This window comes from Passer montanus, unplaced genomic scaffold (genome assembly GCF_014805655.1).
Source record: "Passer montanus isolate IOZ18808 unplaced genomic scaffold, ASM1480565v1 scaffold19, whole genome shotgun sequence".
In the NCBI taxonomy this organism is placed as follows: Eukaryota; Metazoa; Chordata; class Aves; order Passeriformes; family Passeridae; genus Passer; species Passer montanus.
Window position 1 is genome coordinate 4,587,170 of NW_024366480.1, and position 19,302 is coordinate 4,606,471.

Genomic DNA, 19,302 nt, shown 5'->3' on the forward strand with positions numbered 1-19,302 from the left:
GGATGGGGGCTGCCCTGCTGGGAAGCAGCTCTGCAGGGAAGGTCCTGGTGGACAGCAAAATGCCCATGAGCCAGCAGGGTGCCCTTGTGGCCAAGAAGGCCAAAGGTATCCTGGGGTGATAGGAAGAGTGTGGCCAGCAGGTCAAGTGAGGTGGTCCTGCCCCTCTACTCAGCTCTAGTGAGGCCACATCTGGAGTGCTGGGTCCAGTTCTGGGCTCCTCAGTGCAAGAGAGACATGGAACTCCTGGAGTGGGTCCAATGAAGGGATACAAAGATGATTTGGGGACTGGAACATCTCAGTTCTGAGGAATGGCTGAGGGAGCTGGCCCGCGTAGCCCAAGGAAAGGAAGACTGAAAGGGGACCTTATCGATGTCTATCAGTGTCCAAAAAGGATGCAGCCAGGCTCTTCCCCGTGGTAACAGGTGATAGGACAAGAGGCAATGGCAGAAACTGGTGCATAGAAAGTTCCACCTGAACATGAGGAAAACTTTCTTTACTCTGAAGGTGACAGAGCACTGCAACAGGCTGCCCAGAAAGATTGTGGAATCTCCTTCTCTGGAGTTATTCAAAAGCCTTTTGGACACAATGCTGAATAGCATGCTCTGGGGAACCCTGCTTGCGCAGGGAAATTGAAGTAGATGACCTTAAATGGTCCCTTCTAATCATTCTGTGAGCCTGGGACCAACAACAGCTAGTGCTGGTTTACACAGCATTTAGTGAGCAGGGCACCTCCAGCACAGTTTACCAACAACCTCTCCAGCACCAGCACTGCACTGGAGCTTTCTTGGGCAGCTGGTATTGGGGGCAAAGCCCTCTGAGATCCTGAGCTGCCTCCTGGGCCTCAGTGCAAAGCAGTGAAGAGAGCTCAAAGAGTTATTACAATAGAATAAAGCAGCCCCCACTGTCTAAAACTCATGCCATAAAAAGAAGATATTCACAATTAGCTAGGAAACCTGTGACTGTTTAACAAAACAAGAATAATGTGATGAATTTTAAAAGCCCACTGATTACTACATGTGTTGCACATAATCCCACATATTAATCCAATATAGAAGGCTGACACTTCATGTCAACACCCACCAATAAAATTGTATCATAACTTACAGATGTATTCTTTCACTTAATGGCAATGTTTGTACAATACTACATAAAATTTGGGTTTGCAGTTTAAAAAGATATCTCTCAACACTCTGTAGTGTGTTCCTTTCTATTGATCTGACAGAAATGCTTGCACCTGAGAGATTTTTTCTTAATTCTTATAAAAGCTTTTTCACAAGAGGGGACAATATAACACATGCATTTTGATGGTCACAAAACATTCAAAAAAACCATTTTGCTGATTCCCTAAAGAACTGGCAGAGACAGCCAGGCAGGATCATACAATCAGAATGGTTCTGGTTCAAAAGGACCTTAAAGATCACCAACTTTCAATCCCTCTGCCATGGGACACCTTCCATGAGATCAGGTTGCCCAAAGCCCCATCCAGCCTGGACTTGCACACATCCAGGAATGGGATACCCACCACTTCTCTTCTTCTTCACAGGACAACATGTTTCAGTGTCTCACCCCCCTCACAGAGAATAATTTCTTCCTAATATTTAATCTCAGCCTGCACTGTTTCAGTTTAAAGCCACTACCCCTTGTCCTGTCCCTACATGCCCTTGTAAACAGTCCCTCTCCATCTTTCTTGTAAACCCCTTTGTGTACTGGAAGGCTGCTCTACAGTCCCCCCAGATCCTTCTCTTCTCCAGGCTGAAGAACCCCAACTCTCACAGTTCCTCAAGGACCTGCACCTGCTCTGCTCCTGTGTAAATCTGGTTCTCCATGCCTGCAGACACGTGGGTATGCAGAGCATCTTCGTCCTGTAGCATAAAAATATCCCTTTCACTCACCTTTACAGGATATTTCTGCTGCAGTGCGAGAGCCTGGAGGAGTTTTTAAACCATGCACAGTGTTTATAAGGGGGTACTAATTATATGTTGAGAGGGTTATAATTTTCAGCCAGCTGAAAGATACTAAGTGATAAAAAAGAGAGACCAATTCTCTGAAGAACATATGATAATGGCAGTGTAGGTTTGGATGTTCCCAGTTCCTAAGGCTTGGCTGAAGTTTTCCTGCACCTCTGCAGTGATGTGGCTCCTCCACAGGGATATTTTCTAAATTGCTGACTGAACCCCTACTTCTCGGTGTAACTGATAAATCTTTCCAGGACTAGGGTCAAGGGGGACCTTACACCATGAGACAGATGCAGAAATGAAAGCAGCAGCATCTGTCCTTCAGAGAGCTGAAGCATCCTGCAAAAAGTGGCAGAAAAATCTATATTACCTGAATTAATTTTTCCGTGATAAAACCCCCAACATAAAACCAGCTTCCTCTATAGTTTCATCAACCAAGTAAGCTCAAAGCTATGAGACATGGATGCTGACAGGAAAAATACAAAACAGATATTTTATGCAGAGAAGGACTTGTGAGTGATGGCTGATAAAGAACTCAACATGAGCTGGCAGTCTAGAAAGCTTAAAGTAGTTTAGTTTAGCTTAGTTTAGTTTAGTTTAGAAAGCTTAGGGTTTTTAAAAGTTCTTTTATAGTTTAGTTTAGTTTAGTTTAGTACATTTTGTTTTAGCTGGCAGCCCAGAAAGCCAACTGAATTCAGGGCTGCATCAAAAGGAGCAAATTAGAAGAGAAACAAGGGATGGAACAATCACCAGCTTGAACTGCAACAAGGGAAATTGTAGGATTCTGCACCTGGGATGGGGTGTAGAGAGGATGTACAGACAGACTGGGGAATGAGAGGCTGGAAAGCAGCCCCACAGAAAGGGACCTGGGGATCCTGGTTGATGGAAGGTTGAATAAGGGTCAGCACTGGATGATCTTTGGGGTTCCTTCCTACCTCTTAACATTCTACAATTTAAAATCTGAAGCCTGCTGAGAAACAAATGCATTGCATCCATCTGGGACTGTGATACACAGGCACTTCTCCTGCTGCAAGAACATGATTCCTCCTGGGGAGAGGTTTTCTGTCATGCATTTGGGAGCAGCTCCATCCCTCCCCCCCTTCAGGTGTGGGGCCCATGGAGGGCAGTAGGAGAGAACAGGAGCTGGCTCCCTCATCCTTAGATGATGGACAGTCTGCCAGAACTTCACTGACTGTAGCAAAGTGTGTTGTATGTATCATATGTATCATAATACACACACTGATATATCATACACCTAAGCCTAGAACACACATGTATCAGGACCTGTGTAGGAACTTACACACAAATGCAGTACTACAAGGCTGGGCACCATCCAGCTTTCCCCCCTGAACTTCTTTTGTCTCTGCAGAGCTAACAATAGATAACATTTGTTTGCCCATTAAATGGAAGACACGCAGGGAGCAGAAACTCTATATGGGTTGCTCTTTGAACCCAAAAGGCTAGATCTTCCCTGGCGTCAATCCCCGCTCTCAGGAAGGAGCCACATCCATGCAAGCAGCTGAGAATCTACTCTTGGCTTTCCTCTTATCAAAACAACGGTTAGAAACTGTTTCATCTTGGAATCTTCCCTCAAACATCCACTACTTTTTACTGTTTTTAAAAATAAAAGGAAGGAAAAAGGCAAGTAGGCATGATTTTGATGTAATAAAGAACAAACCACATGTGTTTTGCTGGCCTCTGCAGCTTGCTGTTTGAAAGAGTGGCTAATGTTTCCATTGGCATTGGTTACATAGATAAAAAAGAGACAGAAACAGGGCTCAGCAAACTTGTCATGTTGACTTTTGCTCTTGTAGAAAAACAACATGGAAAAAAACCCACAGGAAAAGACATTTTAGTTTTGATACAGCTGTCATGGCACTACTAGCACAGGGGGTTTTGAAACAAAAACAAGAAGAGAAAGTGGTTCAGCCCACCCTGTTCACTGATGGTGGCTCAGTGAAAGAGTTATTGTTTGAGTCAAATCAGGTGGAAGATGGTTTCCCAGGAATGCAGCACCGTAAGAAGATCCTACACTCTCCATATATCTGTCATGACTCTTTACTGCCACTAATTCCTGTTCCCAGGGAGGGTGAAAGATTCTGCTTTCCAAAGCAATATTTTTTGTTTCCTGTACTGCACCAGTGGCTTTGGGGGGCCCAGCACCCTTCCCAATGGTGAGAAGAGCCCCAGGCTGAAGAGAGACTCTGAGGGTTAAGCATCAGCAGTGAGGACCTGCTCCAAACAAAGGCCTCTGATGGCTGCTGCTGAGGGGTGGGAAAAGCTCTTGCAGTGAGATTTACCTTTTTGTGACACATTCTCTAGAAAGGATCACTTGGTCTGCAGCACTTTTCTGGCATTTGAGCCTAATGATGCCACCATCTATCCTTAAGCAGAGTTGCACTGATTGTTTCTACTGCTGAGATATGCAACAGCTTCTTTTAAAAGTTTTGCTTGCACCTGCTTCCTCCATAGAACTGATCATTTTTGGGGCTTGTGCATCCCCACTGCATCTCCTCCCTATGCAGAGTCTCTACATCCTCTCCTTTCTTGACTTATTCTCCTGCATTTCCCTTGCAATGCCCCCACCTCCACTCTGGAAACCCTCAATGTCACTTTAGATGGGAAGCATCTTGAACCATGAGTAAGACAAAACTCACTTTCAGCCACCCTTGCACATCTTCCAGGACATCATCTACTCAGCAGCTAAAAGGAGCCAGGACCCAATTCCTGACCCAGAGATCAGATGTCATAGCACCATTGGAGCCTGCAGTGACAAACCTCTCCCCAAGAGGGTGGCCTCATCCCTTTCCTCCCGTTGTGAACGACCTCAAGCCTCTGCTCATCCCTAATCCACAGCCAGGAGAGTGAGAGGAGTTGAGGTTGGTTACCACAATATTCATTTAGCCTCTGGGCAGTAGCAGGTGTGCCAGAGTGGAATCACCCTTGTAGGAATCCCATCTCACTGGCACAGAAACACCAGGAGACCAGCTCAAAAACTTAAGAGACTAGATAAAAAATGAAATATTCTTAGCTGGAAAAAAAATCCCATCATCTAGCAATCACAGTCAGTGCCTCCTAAGGGACCAGCCAGAAGACTGATTTTGCTGCTGAATGTGGATGCTTTCCATTAATTGATGCATTTCAGTTGTGTGTCCTTATCTAGGGGCCAAACTGAAAGAAAACAAGGAAAAGTAATTTGGATTAATCAAGAATTGATTATATGGCAACATGCAGGGGAAAAAAAAATGCACTTTGGATCAAAGAGAGCATTTAGGGCATTTTAAAACAAGCCAAAGATATTTGGAAACAAAGGTCTTCATCTACACAGGCACTTCAGCAAGGACCTGTGTGGGCAGGAGGGGCCACCACTGCTTGTCCTGCTGGTGGTCACCCTCCCTCATCCTTGAGGCCTGTTTGGCTGGGAAGCACAGACCACCCCTCTCCTCTCAAACTCTGGTATTTGTATGGTCTAACGTAGCCCAGATCATTTGGACTGAGTTTGCTGATTGTTTGCAATTCCTGAAAGCAGCACTGTCTGGAGAACAATTGATTTACCAATTTTTCATCCAGACTGAAATAATATTTCAGGTAGTGAGTTACCCCCTGAGCCCTCTTGCTAGGATCTCTGTGGTCTCAGAAAAACATTTTCTAATTGTCTGGCTCTTCTGCGTCTCCTCCTTACTGTGTGGAAGTCCCATCTGAGCTGCAGAGAAATGAAGATCCTGACCCAAAGTCATCTAAGCTCATGGATAACCTTACACTGGCTGGGATGTTACACATGTGCTTAAGTATTTGCTGGATGGGAGCCCAAGTGCCTGACAGCATCGTGGAAACCAGCTATGCACACAGTGATAGCGGTGCAGAAAACCAAAGAAACAAGATAGAAATACCCTCTTCCTCCCAAAGAAATCTTTCACCAATAGGGAGAATGGGAGAGAAATCAGTAACAGGAATTCAGTCATATGTATTTTAGTCCCACATATATTGAAAGAAACCTTTCCAGTTTTAAAAAAAAATCTTTGCAGTGTTAATCACATCTGGCAAATTTCAAATGTTTTGGGTTTCTTCTTACTTGTCTTTTCCTGTGCTTTCACTCCCTCTCTTTCTTCCCCTTTCACTGAGTTGCTGCTGTCCATTTCTGTGTAGTTAATCTTATCTGAGTAGCTGCTACTATTTAATTTGTAATAGCAAATCACCAGCCACCATCCTGCAGTTGCACATGGAAATATTCTTTCACACTTCTGTTAAATATACCAGTTTGTGAATAGCCCAATTTATAAAACAGTGAATCTCAGCACGCCTTTGACATCATGTTTCACTGCTCACCCTCAGGAATGAGAGCAGGATGTTATCCTTCCTTCATGGATCCACAGTGGTACCAGCGCTTCCCATGCCTCTGAAGCCCTCAAGGTCATATCAGCCCTCGGTGTTGGAAACCTGTTTTCCTCTCCAGAGGATGGTGGTGTTTTGCAGCCCACTCCCAGGAGCCCAGACAGTGCCTGCGTACACCCTTGCAAAGAAGGCTTCTGCCCACACATCTTCCCCAGAAGAACCTGGGGGACGTGTGGCCTTTGGGCTGGTCACTGCCAGCCTCCTCCTCACCCAGCTCCAGACTGCCACCCAGTCACTATCTAGCCACAAGGAAACCCTCCCCTGGGTTGAATTGGGACACAGTAAACAACTCATTCTGCTTCTATTCACTGCCAGTCCTGACATGGACATTTCTGTGTCCCTCCCAGTTACCCAGCACCTCCCCAGCAGCTAATCTCTACTCCTCAGTGGTAGGTGGGTAAAGTCTAAATTGCCAGCTTTACCTGGCTTTTTATCAGTGGGCAAGTAGGGGTCAGAATGGAACAAAAGGTCAGTTCAGCATGCTCTGGAGTTTTGCTCTTCAGAATGCAACTTGCTGTCTTTGTACACATTGTTATACAGTGTCTCTGACAGGCGCTTCCTTAACTTCTTCCTCCACAGATAATGTGGAAAAGTTTCCTAGTGTCACTAGCTGCTGAAGAGATAGGAATGAAAGCATTTTTGGCATCTGTTTTCTGGCTTACACCAAGTGTCTTTGCCCTTTCCTTGATCACATACACTTTTCCCCTTTCTCCCCTTGATAACCAAAAGGTAAGTTGTGATAAATTTGTCATACATTTCCTAAACACAGCAGTAGGAGCCAGAGAAGCTATCATGCTGGGGGGCAGACCATCCATACTGCTTCAGCACCCACTTTGTCCAAACTGAGAGGAATGACCTGGCTGTGCCTGATCAGCAACTCCAACAGCAGTGGCCAGCTCACTCCCTCTGACACCCCATTTCTCACTTTTGCCTTTTCCAGCATCTGCTGCTGGTGCCTGCCTGTGTCCCTGGCCCTGCTGAGCAGGATGGGTGTGTGGACACCAGTTGGGCACATACCTGCAGTGCAAGCCCACAGCAATTGCCCAAAGGCAAACACATGAATTTTCAAACTGCAGGCTCTGCAGCCTGGCAGTGCAACAAGAGGAGGGCACAGAGCAGCCGGAGTGATTACTGCACGGCCAGGCATCTGTGGCAGCAACAAAACCAAAAGCTGTCAGTCTCTGGGCAGACAATAGTGGAATACCCTCTCTCTAATCATTTTCCACTCCTTCCCCACAGGTGATGACAAATGTGGAGTCTGTTAGGACTCTGGACACTAAGCCAAATGTTTGAGACCTTTCCAGTCTCCAGTTGGTGTTTTGTGTCTCTCCTGAAACCAGACCTGATGCTGTGGCTGTCCCCACGTAAAAGCAATCTTGTGTATAAAGCTGCTCCATGGCTGGATCCCACAGACAAACGGTGCTCTGAGTGCAACAGTCAGAATGTAAAGGCAGATTCCCACAAGTCAACTCAATCAGACTTTCCATTGACTTAGTGATTCCATGGGTATGCGTGCACACATGGTTTTTTGCAGGCAGGTGTGAGCTCACTGTGCTCTGGTTTCAATTGACTGGAAACCACATGAGTGTGGTTTACATGGAAAAAATCCACCAAAACTGACCAAAGGCAGCCACACTTAGACAATATTTGATTGCTGCAGAGCACAAGTAAGACAGAGCTGACAACTGCCTGCCAGAAACATGTAGAAATACCCCAAGAATAAAAGAAAAACCCCTAGGAACAGCCAAATTCTGTAAGATCCAGTTACCAATATTGCTGCATTTTTGGCTCCTATCTGTCTTTAACAGGACTAAGAACTATGCTGTCCTTTGAGTGAAAGGCCTCATTGCATGAAGTACCTTCCTGCTCCTGGTGGAGATGACCCCGTGCAGGCACAACAGATGTCCCTGGACTCCTCAGAGAGTGAAAACTGGCTGCTTTCCCACATTATCTCTGAGTGGGACAGTCGCCCAGTTGTGTTAAATCCCAGCAACTAAACTCATCAAAACAAAACAAACCAGAGCAAAAGTGAAGCTGTCACTGGCATGAGAGGGACATAACTCCAGTAAGCCAGATGACAAGCCACTCTGGACCCTGCAGATCCAGGCCTCGCTTCATCCCCTCATCACTGTTGTCAAGAGCAGCATTTTCCAGCTGGTGTGCCCTGTTTTGTTCTTCAGGAGGTGGATGCCACCCCAGTTTGAGGATAGCTTCTAGGCTACAAATGCAATAACTTTTTAAGAAGATGCAAAGACAAGACAAATATAGGTAGGTGCAAGAATCTCTGCTCCTGACTCACAGAGTCTGAGCACTGCTGTCACCCAGTCCTGCTCAGCCTCCTCCTCTCCCAGGTGGTCACAGACCCTCCCAGGCACAAAGTGGCACCTGTTTGATCCTTCACATCCTTTTCTTCCCTGCCCTGGTCCCTGGAGACTCATCATGGGGCTGGAGAGAAGAGCCCTGTGCTCTCCAGGGCTGTGCAAGGTGTTACAGCTGCATGTTTTATCTGCTTCAGGAAGGTTCAAATAGGAGAGTGAAATTTTATTAATGCTGAATTTGATGAAATGTTACCCGAAACTGGTGAAAAAGAGATTTTTGAAATTTTTGAAATTTATTGAACAAAAACTGCCCCAAAACAATGTTAACTTTGCAAATGAAACTCACCCAAGTACTTCAGTGCTGCAAGCCAGCTCAGCAAGACAAGAACAAAGACAGAGAGGAGTTATTATGTAGAGAAAGGGTGACATCCAAGTTAAAGATGATCTGAGTATAGTCCCAAAACAAATTTAATCCTTCATCTCAATCTGTGGTACAACAGGACAATGAACAGAGGGACAAAGATAGGGTAGCTAATCAGACTTAGAATATGGGGATATTACCAATGGAATAACATTTGAAGACTTCTAATCTGTTTGAATCAAAAGACCAGATGATCTGTATCTGAGAATCAAAGAATAATGAAAGAGCTGGCAAATTAAACAGTAAGTCTGGCAGCAAACAAGTTTATTTCTAACAAATATTTCTAGTTCAGGCTGTCTCTAATCAAAGGACTGCTTACAAATATTGGTCCCTTTATGTGGTCTATGTAGCATAAAAAGCATAAAGTCAGGTTTTAAGGGAGGAACAAACATAGAGGAAGAGAATACAAGCCCATATCTTTATGAAACAGATGCATTCAGTTTAGCCAAAAACTGCTTTTGATAAAAGGATTTCACTGGCCAAAGGAAATGTTATTTACCTAGACTCTGCTAAACCCCCAACATGGTACAATATGGGTAAGTATTAGAGAAAACAGATTATGCAAGCTACAAGTACTGTAAGGTGAGGAGGAACTGGCCAGTGGACAACCTGCTCCTGAGCCTGGAAGGTGGGTGATGGCAGAGCTCCTCAAGGGTGGAGCCTGGGAGTGCTCTAATTTATAGTGGCATAAAAAGCAATATTTTGCTGGTGCAATATGGTGATGAAGATGTTGTCTACATGCAAGATGATCACAGTGGTGGAGGATGAACAGACAAACTCAAACTAGGAATGAGCAGAGATGCTTGAGGAATGGGAAGCTACCTGGCTGAAGGAAAAAAATCTAGTTCTGAGCTCTGTTCCTTTCAGCTCTGGTCAGACTGGATGAGCTAAAAACATTTTGCAAAAAGGTATGGAGGGTATGAAGCAGTGGCCATCACTGTCTCCATACACATCCTGCTTATCCACGGATACTTTCCTGAGGACACAAGAGAGACAATGACATATTTCCCCTTTTACCTTACTGCTGGGCTGGTTAGACTTGACTCAAAACTTTCCTTTTCAAGATATGTGTTTGGCAAAGAGCAATGACTCCTTGAAACTACAGTCCACAATAAAAGGGAGACACAGTTCAAGCATTTTATTTCTTTTAACTGTCTGCATATTTGTCTGCATCTCTTTTGAATTGTTTTACCAAAAGGTACTTCTGCTCTGGAAAAAAGGCACGAGTTATTCCTAAAAGGCAAAAAAACGCAAGTTCCACTATGCTGGTAGTTAGTCACCGTTTTGAACTGTTGTCACGCAACTTTTCATAACTAGGCAATGCAAAAACAAAAACAATATAAAATAAGCCTGAATTTATCTCTTGGAAATTCTCTGTTGGAAAATTAATTGGATGAGGGAGATTTTCACATTGCCAAAGGGTAATTTTTAGAGGATTTTAAGGTCTTTGGTGGATTAGCAACAATGAACATAAAGCAGTTAAACTGTGGTTACACAATAAATGGCATTTATACAACAGAGAAAGTGCCTCCATGACACTGACACGACAGACTAGATCAAGGTAGCTGACCAAAAGAAAGGGAGTAGGCCAAAATGAAGGGGAAAAGTTATTGCCTTGTATTATCATGAGCATTGCTTTTCATTTTTGAAACAACAAGCAAAATAAGTCAGTAGAAATATATCTAAAATTAACATAATGCTGGGAAAGGCAACAGTGGAAGCTCCTAGGATAAGCAGGAGCTGATTCCTACTGCTGGTTGAAATAAATCTATTTTGCTGTGAAAGGGGGCAAAGGCAATACCTAGTTTCCTCTAGAGTTGTGTTTGTGGCCCCTATGCTGCCTACCACAGTGACCCCAGACCTGATCCATGGCCCCTAGGATTCTTCTCCACAAGAACCCCAAACTCCTTCACATCTGCAGACAGCTCCAGAATCCTTCCAGTTCTTCCATTTTGTTTCTGAGCTGCCTCTGTGGGACACCCAGCTCGCCCCCAGTGTCCATGGCCAGCCATGCTCTGCCTTAGCCTCCTGCTGCTCAACATTGGTGGTTTTGGACACGGATAATGGTAGCAATGGAGGTCTCATCACGTGCTGCATGGCTGGCTTAGCAGGATGTCTGAACTGATTCAGCTGCATAAAGAAGGACTGAAATGTCTCTGGATATTACTGGGTGGAAGATTGTTAATTTTGATTTATTTTAATAAACTATTAGTTTATAAATAGCTTTTATAAACAAAATACAGAGGAACTTGTATTTTCAGGGCAGATTTCCCCAGAAGGGAGACTTCAGACAGTCTGACTGGATTTGGGCAGTGGATTCAAAAGGTGCTTGGGGGGAACAGTGAGACAAGAGATGAAGACATCTGGAAGAGATGGTTCAGAGTAGAGACCCTCCAAGTCAGACCCTGATTTCAGTAAATGGATTACATCAGAGGTTAGCAAAAAGGCTCAGCCATGTTCATGAGACACTTTACATGAAAAAGCCTGAAACATTTGGAAACTATTTCTTTTTTTCAGACACATACATCTTAGTTCATTGCAGTTAGTATATATATTATATACTATATATCATATAGTATATGTTATATATCATATACTATATATTATATATTATATTATACATTATATATTATATACCATATTTTATATATAGAGACAGATTTTGGACCCAGAAGCGTGGAAATGTATCCAGAGTCAGACTGTTACAAATGTTTCAGGCCAACTCCCCTGTGCACATAACGAGTTCAGGAGGCTGGGAGCTGTTTCCAGCAGGTGTTTGACCAGCGCTGCAGACATCAAGACATACTGGGACAGGCAGGTCTGGCATCCCCCTCCCAGTGGCCTTGGCCCTACTGGATGTTCACCTACACAGCAAAGCACTGGATATCTATTTCTATCTCATTATATATAATATATAATATATAATATATAATACATAATATATAATATATAATATATAATATATAATATATAATATATAATATATAATATATAATAGATATAATACATAATATATAATATATTATATATTATATACCATATTTTATATATTGTGTATAATATGGAATATATCATATAGAATATATAGTGTATTTATCTTTATCTTTATCTTTATCTTTATCTTTATCTTTATCTTTATCTTTATCTTTATCTTTATCTTTATCTTTATCTTTATCTTTATCTTTATCTTTATCTTTATCTTTATCTTTATCTTTATCTTTATCTTTATCTTTATCTTTATCTTTATCTTTATCTTTATCTTTATCTTTAAGTTATATTTGTATTTTTTGTTATATTTCTATTTCTTTATGTTTTTTCTATTTTTAATCCTCCCACCATATCTTTTAAAACCCTGTCTTGCTATTATTTTGAGTATTAATCAGAAGTGGACCTGTATCTTTTCCAACAAGAAGCAAGCCCTGAGCAATATATCCCAGGAAGAAAAGGTGCAGCAGCTGTCACAGGAGCAGGAGGGCAGGAAGGATGACAAATAACCCACACACCTGGAGCCTGTGCAGCCAAGGGGACACACGTGGGACATGAGTGCCCAGCCTGGCCCAGCACCCAACACCATTGCCTCAGTGATGGAAACCAGTGAGTCGCCCTGCCCAGATCCCTGAGCAGTCCATTCCATACCCAGAGGCCAGTACTCAAATATGAAGAATGCCCTACTGCACCCTCGGGGGGTCCCATACCCTGCATCAGCCTCTGTGTGAAAAGGTCCTGCACAGCCTTTAGCTGCCTTGCAGTACAGGGTTTCCTCTTTAAATATGAAATGTCAAGATTAGGGTTAAGTAATATTTTATAAAGTGATATCAGATCAATACCTGTCAGAAGCAGGCATGTACTGCCAATATCAGCTGCCTGTGAGGATGGTGATGGAGAGCTGTGCTGTGAGGTAGGATGCCCAGGGTGAGCACCAGGAGAAGCTGGGAGGAGGAAAAAGCAGAGTAGGAGGGTGATCCAAGTTTGCTAAGGAAAGTCCTGCTTCAGCAGGGATCGTGGCATCAGAGAAAGTGCCTGGTTGGGGTAGTTTTCAAAAGGTGGCTCAAGATGTGGAAGCACTTTTCTTCTCACTCAGCCTGTGCTGGCACACAGAAGCACTTCTGCTGCTTTCAGGCACTGACACCATGATTTGAGAACATGGTTTCACATATTTGCAGCCCTTCAGGAGACACATCCTGCTACTTGTGCCTGTTCACACTTCTGCTGGTGCTGCCAGTGCAGCTCAGGAGAGCTGTCCCCAGCAGCCTCCCTTAATCTGCTGTCTGAGCACTTAATCGCTGATTTACAGCAGTGTTTGGGATGGGAGTGGCAGGAGCCTTTACAAAGGTTTTCCAGCCACTGCCAGCTGCCCTGCAAGGTGCCTGGCCTCATGTCTGCTTATTTTATACCATTTATCAGGCTGGGAACAGCCCCCACTTGAGCTGTGAGGACCAAACCTCTTAATTACCATGAAGTGAGAAGCTGGGAAACTGGATGGCAATGAGGAGCATGGTGCCAGGGCTCCCAGAGCTACCCCTCCCCCATTATCCATGGAGCTGGGAACACAACCAGCCTCACACCTCGCAATAATATGAGTAAAAACAGCTTTAAAATCTTGCAAGAGTCAGAACTATTGCACTGTAGTGCCTGATCCAGCAGTCCCTGCAGCCAGCGTCAGTCTTTCCAGTGATATTAAAAGTTGTTGGACAAGGGCCTAAGTGACTAACAAGTACAATATTTGAAATAGAGGCGTGGGGCATATTTGCAGCAATATGAAAAGAACCCCTCTTCAATCTCTGTTCAGTAATTAACTTTAAAATATGTCTATTGTCACTAAGTGTTTTGCAAACATGTTGAGTCTGTAGTAGAAAACCAAAACTGTCCCATTTATGAGCCAGAAAAGTTTGTCTGAATGCAGGTAAGTGCAGAGGAAAGAAGTATTTCTGCAAATACATTCAAATAAAAATAAATATATTGTTGTGAACATAAGAGAGGCTGTACAAAGTCGGAGAATGTGTAATGAGAAATCCTATTAAAAATCCTGAATTTGAAAACCCTTCAATCTAGAATCACCATAATTTAGACTTTTTTTCCAAGATCTTCAAGTGTCAGAGCTCCCCAGTAATAGTCTGAAATTAGTTTTAATTATATGAATATATAACCTTGTAACTATATACAATATGCTTAATCACAGCTAAGCAAGGTGCCTCAGCCCCTGGTACAGTCACAGAGGACAGAAAGGTGCCTGCAGGGAGTGGTTTGTCCCTTTCCAGTGAAGTTAAAGGCATTTTGACTTAATTGGTGCCCTATGTATGCCACAAGACACACAGAAAGCAGTGTGAGGCCACCAGGGTTTCAGAATGAGCTCCTGTGCCCTGCAAGGAGCACAGCCATCTGTCTGCTGCTGGGAGCCACTCCAGGGCTCTGGTGGCCACAGGGGAGATGACGGCTGTGACAAAGGAGACCTCAGGATTCCCAAGGTGCAAGGTTTCCCAGGGGACAGGGATGTCCTCCCCAGTGGCACTGGTGCCCAGTGGCAGGGCAGAGGCTAGACCAGCAGAAGCTGAGGGCTCCTGTTGGGGCTGCAGAGGCTGCAGAGGCTCCAGGCTTGGCAGAGGGACACCTGCTCCAGCAGGATGCCACAGCACCACGTGAAGGAGCAGCAGACTACCTGTCTTTGCACTGGACTTCATGCTGTGTAAGGAAATGACAGTTTTTCCAATCAATGTGTTTTCATAAAACATCATAGAACATGGCTGTGTTTTCGCTGGGTCTTTATGATTGAACAGGCACCACATCTGTATTTGAGAGCTACCCCTGCTTTGTTTCTGCACTGGCTACAGTTTGAAAGCCTCTGGAGACAATTTTTAGGGCTCTGACTTACACTGTGGGCACTCCTGCAGCATCAGGTTACCAGCAGTATCTCACCAGGCAGCAGATATCTATGAGCCCTCCCAAGAGAATGAGACCACTGTAACACTGTGTGAAGCTGCATGAGGACATCAGGAACTGGAACCATAGCTCTCACCTATGAACTCTTATATAGTTTTCAAATCCTAAACTTGTTACTCTTCTATTTCCTAGAAGCTGGCATCCCTGTACTTCTTCTGAGCAGACAAGGACAGGAGAGAGATTAATTCAAATTTTCTCCTGTTTTTTTCATGAGTTCAGTGGCAAAATTAAACAAAGAATTTTAATGTGCTGGTCAACGAACAGTCAGGTCTCCGCAAATAGCCAGTTCTGAGGATTTCTATGACCTTGGAGTATTGAAAGATCAACTGGGCATAAAATGCACAAATTATCTATATAGTTTAGTCACTATATATTTTATTCATTTCCTGGGATTGGTGATGAGGGTTCATAAGTGCAAGCCCCACACACCAGTTTTTCCAGGCCTTTGAGTTGCTCCTGCACCAGTAGAGCCAGGCAAAGTGGAGCAGGCCAAGAAGAGAAGAAGGGTTTGTGTGACAGCTACTGAGCCAGGAGGTCTTGGTACCTGTGTGCTCTCTGACAGAGATGGACCAAACTGGGCAGACAGAAGTTCAAAGACCTCCACTTTTCTGCAGTCAGCCTCTGCCCACTCCAATGGAGTGGCTGTCAGGACAAGAACAAGGCTGAAGTAGTTAGTTCATGGAGATGATCCCATGTTCTCTGAGCAGCAGATGCTCACAGGGGTCCTTGAGGCCTCTGGCAATGCACGTGCACCTGGCTCAATTGGCACTGCAAATACAGAATCTCAGATGCTGGTGTACCTCCCACATCTTCCTGACTGAGGCTGCCCAAGCGTAGTCTGGAGACCCTCAGCTGTGGATTCAGGTGCCCACTTCCCAGCTAAGCACTACTTCAAATGTCTAGTTATTTTCATGGGTTTGGACCTTGGTTTTAATAAAAGAAATTCTGCCCTAGAGAGAGCATAAGAAAGATAATGCTAGTGAGGCAGGGACTGAGGCTTCCTGCTCTATGTTCCCAGGCTCTCCCTGTCCCCAGGGAGAATCCACCAGTCCTCAATTTGTCACTCCTGCATGTCCCTAAAGCATACAGACCCAAAGCTTGGCCTCACACCATAGGTACTTCAATATCCTTCTTCCTTCACTCAGGTTCATCCTGGTCTCTTAAAAGAACTCCACAATGGCTCCTTACCTCTTGCCTTTCCATGAGTCTCCCGGTTGCAGGGCTCCAACAGATGTGAAAAGAACTGAGGGAAGGTGTCTCTGGAAGAGCTAGAGCAGTGCTATCATTCTCAAGGAGAGACCAGAGTGTTTATACCTGTTCCTCAGTCTTACTCTACTTGGAAACACCATTTTCCTGGCCTGAGCTATTCCTGTGGCAGCTGAAGGTCACTCGTAAGAGTTACCTCTTAGAAGGTAAGTGATGTCCTCTGCCACCATCATGTGAGAAGCTGTGGGCTCAGTACAGATCTGAGGTCTGTGACTCTGTCCTGTCTGGCCTTCAGAGCACGGCAGAAGAGAGCTGTCCCATCAGATTTTCATTGTTTTATTAATCAGCTGTGTTACAGAGGAAAAGGCTCAAATGGGATTAATACTTTGCTAGCTCAAGTGGTGTTAGAGGCATGTGCACAGTATTTGTAGGGCAGATGCAAATTCAGTTGAATGACTTTTTGAGTGCATGTAACACATACACAGCTCTTGCCTGTAGATTATATAAAAACACAAAAATAGACAAGAGGTCACAAGTTTTTAATTGTCACCTCTCAGCACCCACCTGTAAGAGTCATAAAAATGTCAGAGGAGTCATAGTATTCATCTGTTGTGCTGCAAACTCCACAAAGCTCCTCCTCAGCATCACTTCAAGGGCTTGCTCTGGAGAGGTCTGCAATGCCCTCAAGTGACCAGGCTGGATTCTCACCGTTGGGGTTCTAGTGAAGCTGGTAAGGGCAGGAATGGTGTCAGAGGGGGACCACGGAGCAAAGCCCACACATCAGGCAAGAGGCCAAGAACCCAAAACTTCTAACAAAAGAGAGGCAAAGCAGCTGCCAGAAAAAAGCAACAGGAGCTTGCTGCAAAAAGAAATTGGAGAAAAGGAGTGAGCTCATCCACAAGTGAAGGCTGAGTGAATGTTATTCCCTGTCTCTTAGAAACTTCAGCTGTGGTTTTTGGTAAGAGAGACAATGTAAGTGAGAGCTCGGTTAGTGTGCAGCACATCCTCATTCTGCCTTTGAAGCTGGCACGAGAGGGGGAAACCTCATGTACAGGTATTCAGTGGCTTCCCTCGCTCTGAAGAAATAGTTAGGCTCCACCTACCTAACTTTCATGGGCTGGACAGGAAAGATCTGATTTGTCAGCTTTTCCACCACCTCAGCACAAATCAGTGGAAAAACTGCAGCTGGGTTTGTGCAGACATGGTCCAGGGTGAAGTGAAGCTCCTGCTGAGCCCAAGTCACTCTGCGAGGAGAGAAAAGGCAGAAAGGCCTTTTGCAGTGCTGTTATTCAGATGCCTTACATGTGCAGAATGTCACATCTGTCTCCTCTGGCCCACTGGGAGGTGGAGGTGGCCATGCTCTGAAGGATTTTGAAGCATGAACATGCTTTGTCAGAGCTGACTCAGCGAGGGGCCCCGGGGCTGGTGAGTGGAAAGTGGGCTGAAAGCAAAAGGAGCCTTTAACTTGCTGGCCATGACTGGTGGCTTGTCCAAAGTGAGGGCTGAGTGGGAGGAGGAGGAGGAATGCCAAGTCCCAGCAAAGCAAATATCAACATATGTGCACTCCATGTAAAAACAGAAATGTAAACAGAGCCCTATCCAAAATAAACACCTGTAAAATAAACACAGAAGGGCAATATATCAAACAAAAATGAGCACCAAAGTATAGGAGAATGTCTCAGCAGGCAACCGCCAGCCCAATGCTACCAGAAATGCTCATCTTCCTCCTTTCTGCATCTCCTCCTAAAAAAAAAAAAACTTCTCTGGAAAACACAAATTGACTGAAGTGGCACAGTGTCCCTGCACAGCCCCTGGGCACCAACCCCGTGCTAGAGGGAGGGTTCCTGGCCAGGGAGGGCAGCTGCTGCTGGCTCAGGCTGCCACTGCCACTGCAAAGCTGCAGTGCCTGGAGGCCCCAGCAGCCAGCAGCAGGGCAGGGGAGGAATGCTCCCAGCAGGGAACAGAGGTCTCACAATGGGAAGGACAAGTTGGATAGATGTGAATAGTCCCTCACAACCTACACAAAAATGGAGAAAACCAGAAGCTCTCTTCCCTGGATGTCTGCCCTGCTGTCCTGATTGCCCTGCCAGGGTGACCATGCTCCTTGGGGCACGTTGGCATGGCCACCACCCTGAGTGGATGGGAAAGTTCTTGTCCTCTCCAGGATGATCTGGATCTGAATAAAGGCTATGCAGGGGCATGCTGGGCCTGGGCAGCAGCCCAGCTCCCACTCCCTCTCCCTGCTCTGCAGAGGCAGACAAACAGGGGTTTATTATATTTTGTCCTCCAGCACAATATCAGTCCTTTTCTGTAGGCTTTGTCACAGCAATGATCCAAACCAGACCCCTTCCTTCCTCTCAAATTTTTTTCCAGCATGTACTTCATGCTGCACTGGAGATGGACACTCTGCCCTCTCCAATGAGAGACAGTGATGTGCAGCCTTCTGCCTTGCCTCTTACAGCACTGTATGCCAATCCTAGTGCAGAGATGTAGTTCAGTCTCTGCCTTGTCCTCCATCCCTCCCTCTCCATGCCCCTCTGCTCCTTCAGAGATACATCATGGGGTGAGAAGCTGTCTCCCTGGTCCCTCAGTGTACTGGGTTTGCCTGGCAATGTTTTGGTAGTGGAGCTGCTATGGGGTGGCTTCTGTGAGAAGCTGCTGGAAGCTTTGCCTGTGTCTGACAGAGCCGGTGCCACATGGCTTCAGGATGGACCCACCACGGGCCAAGGCTGAGCCCATCAGTCACAGTGGTAGTGCCTTTGGGATAGTGTACCTAAGAAGGGGGAAAAGTGGTGCTGCAACAGTAGCCAGAAGAAAGGAGTGAGAATATGTGAGCAAAAAAACTCTGCAGGCACCAAGGTCAGGGGAGAAGGAGAGACAGGAGGTGCTGCAGGCACTGGAGCAGAGATTCCCCTGCAGCCCTTGGTGCAGCCCGTGGTGAGGCAGCTGTGCCTTGCAGCCTGTGGAGGTCCACAACAGAGCAGAGATCCGTCTGCACCCGTGGAGGACCCCATGCAGGAGCAGGTGGATGCTTGTAGGAGTTGTGACCCCATGGGAAGACCATGCAGGAGCA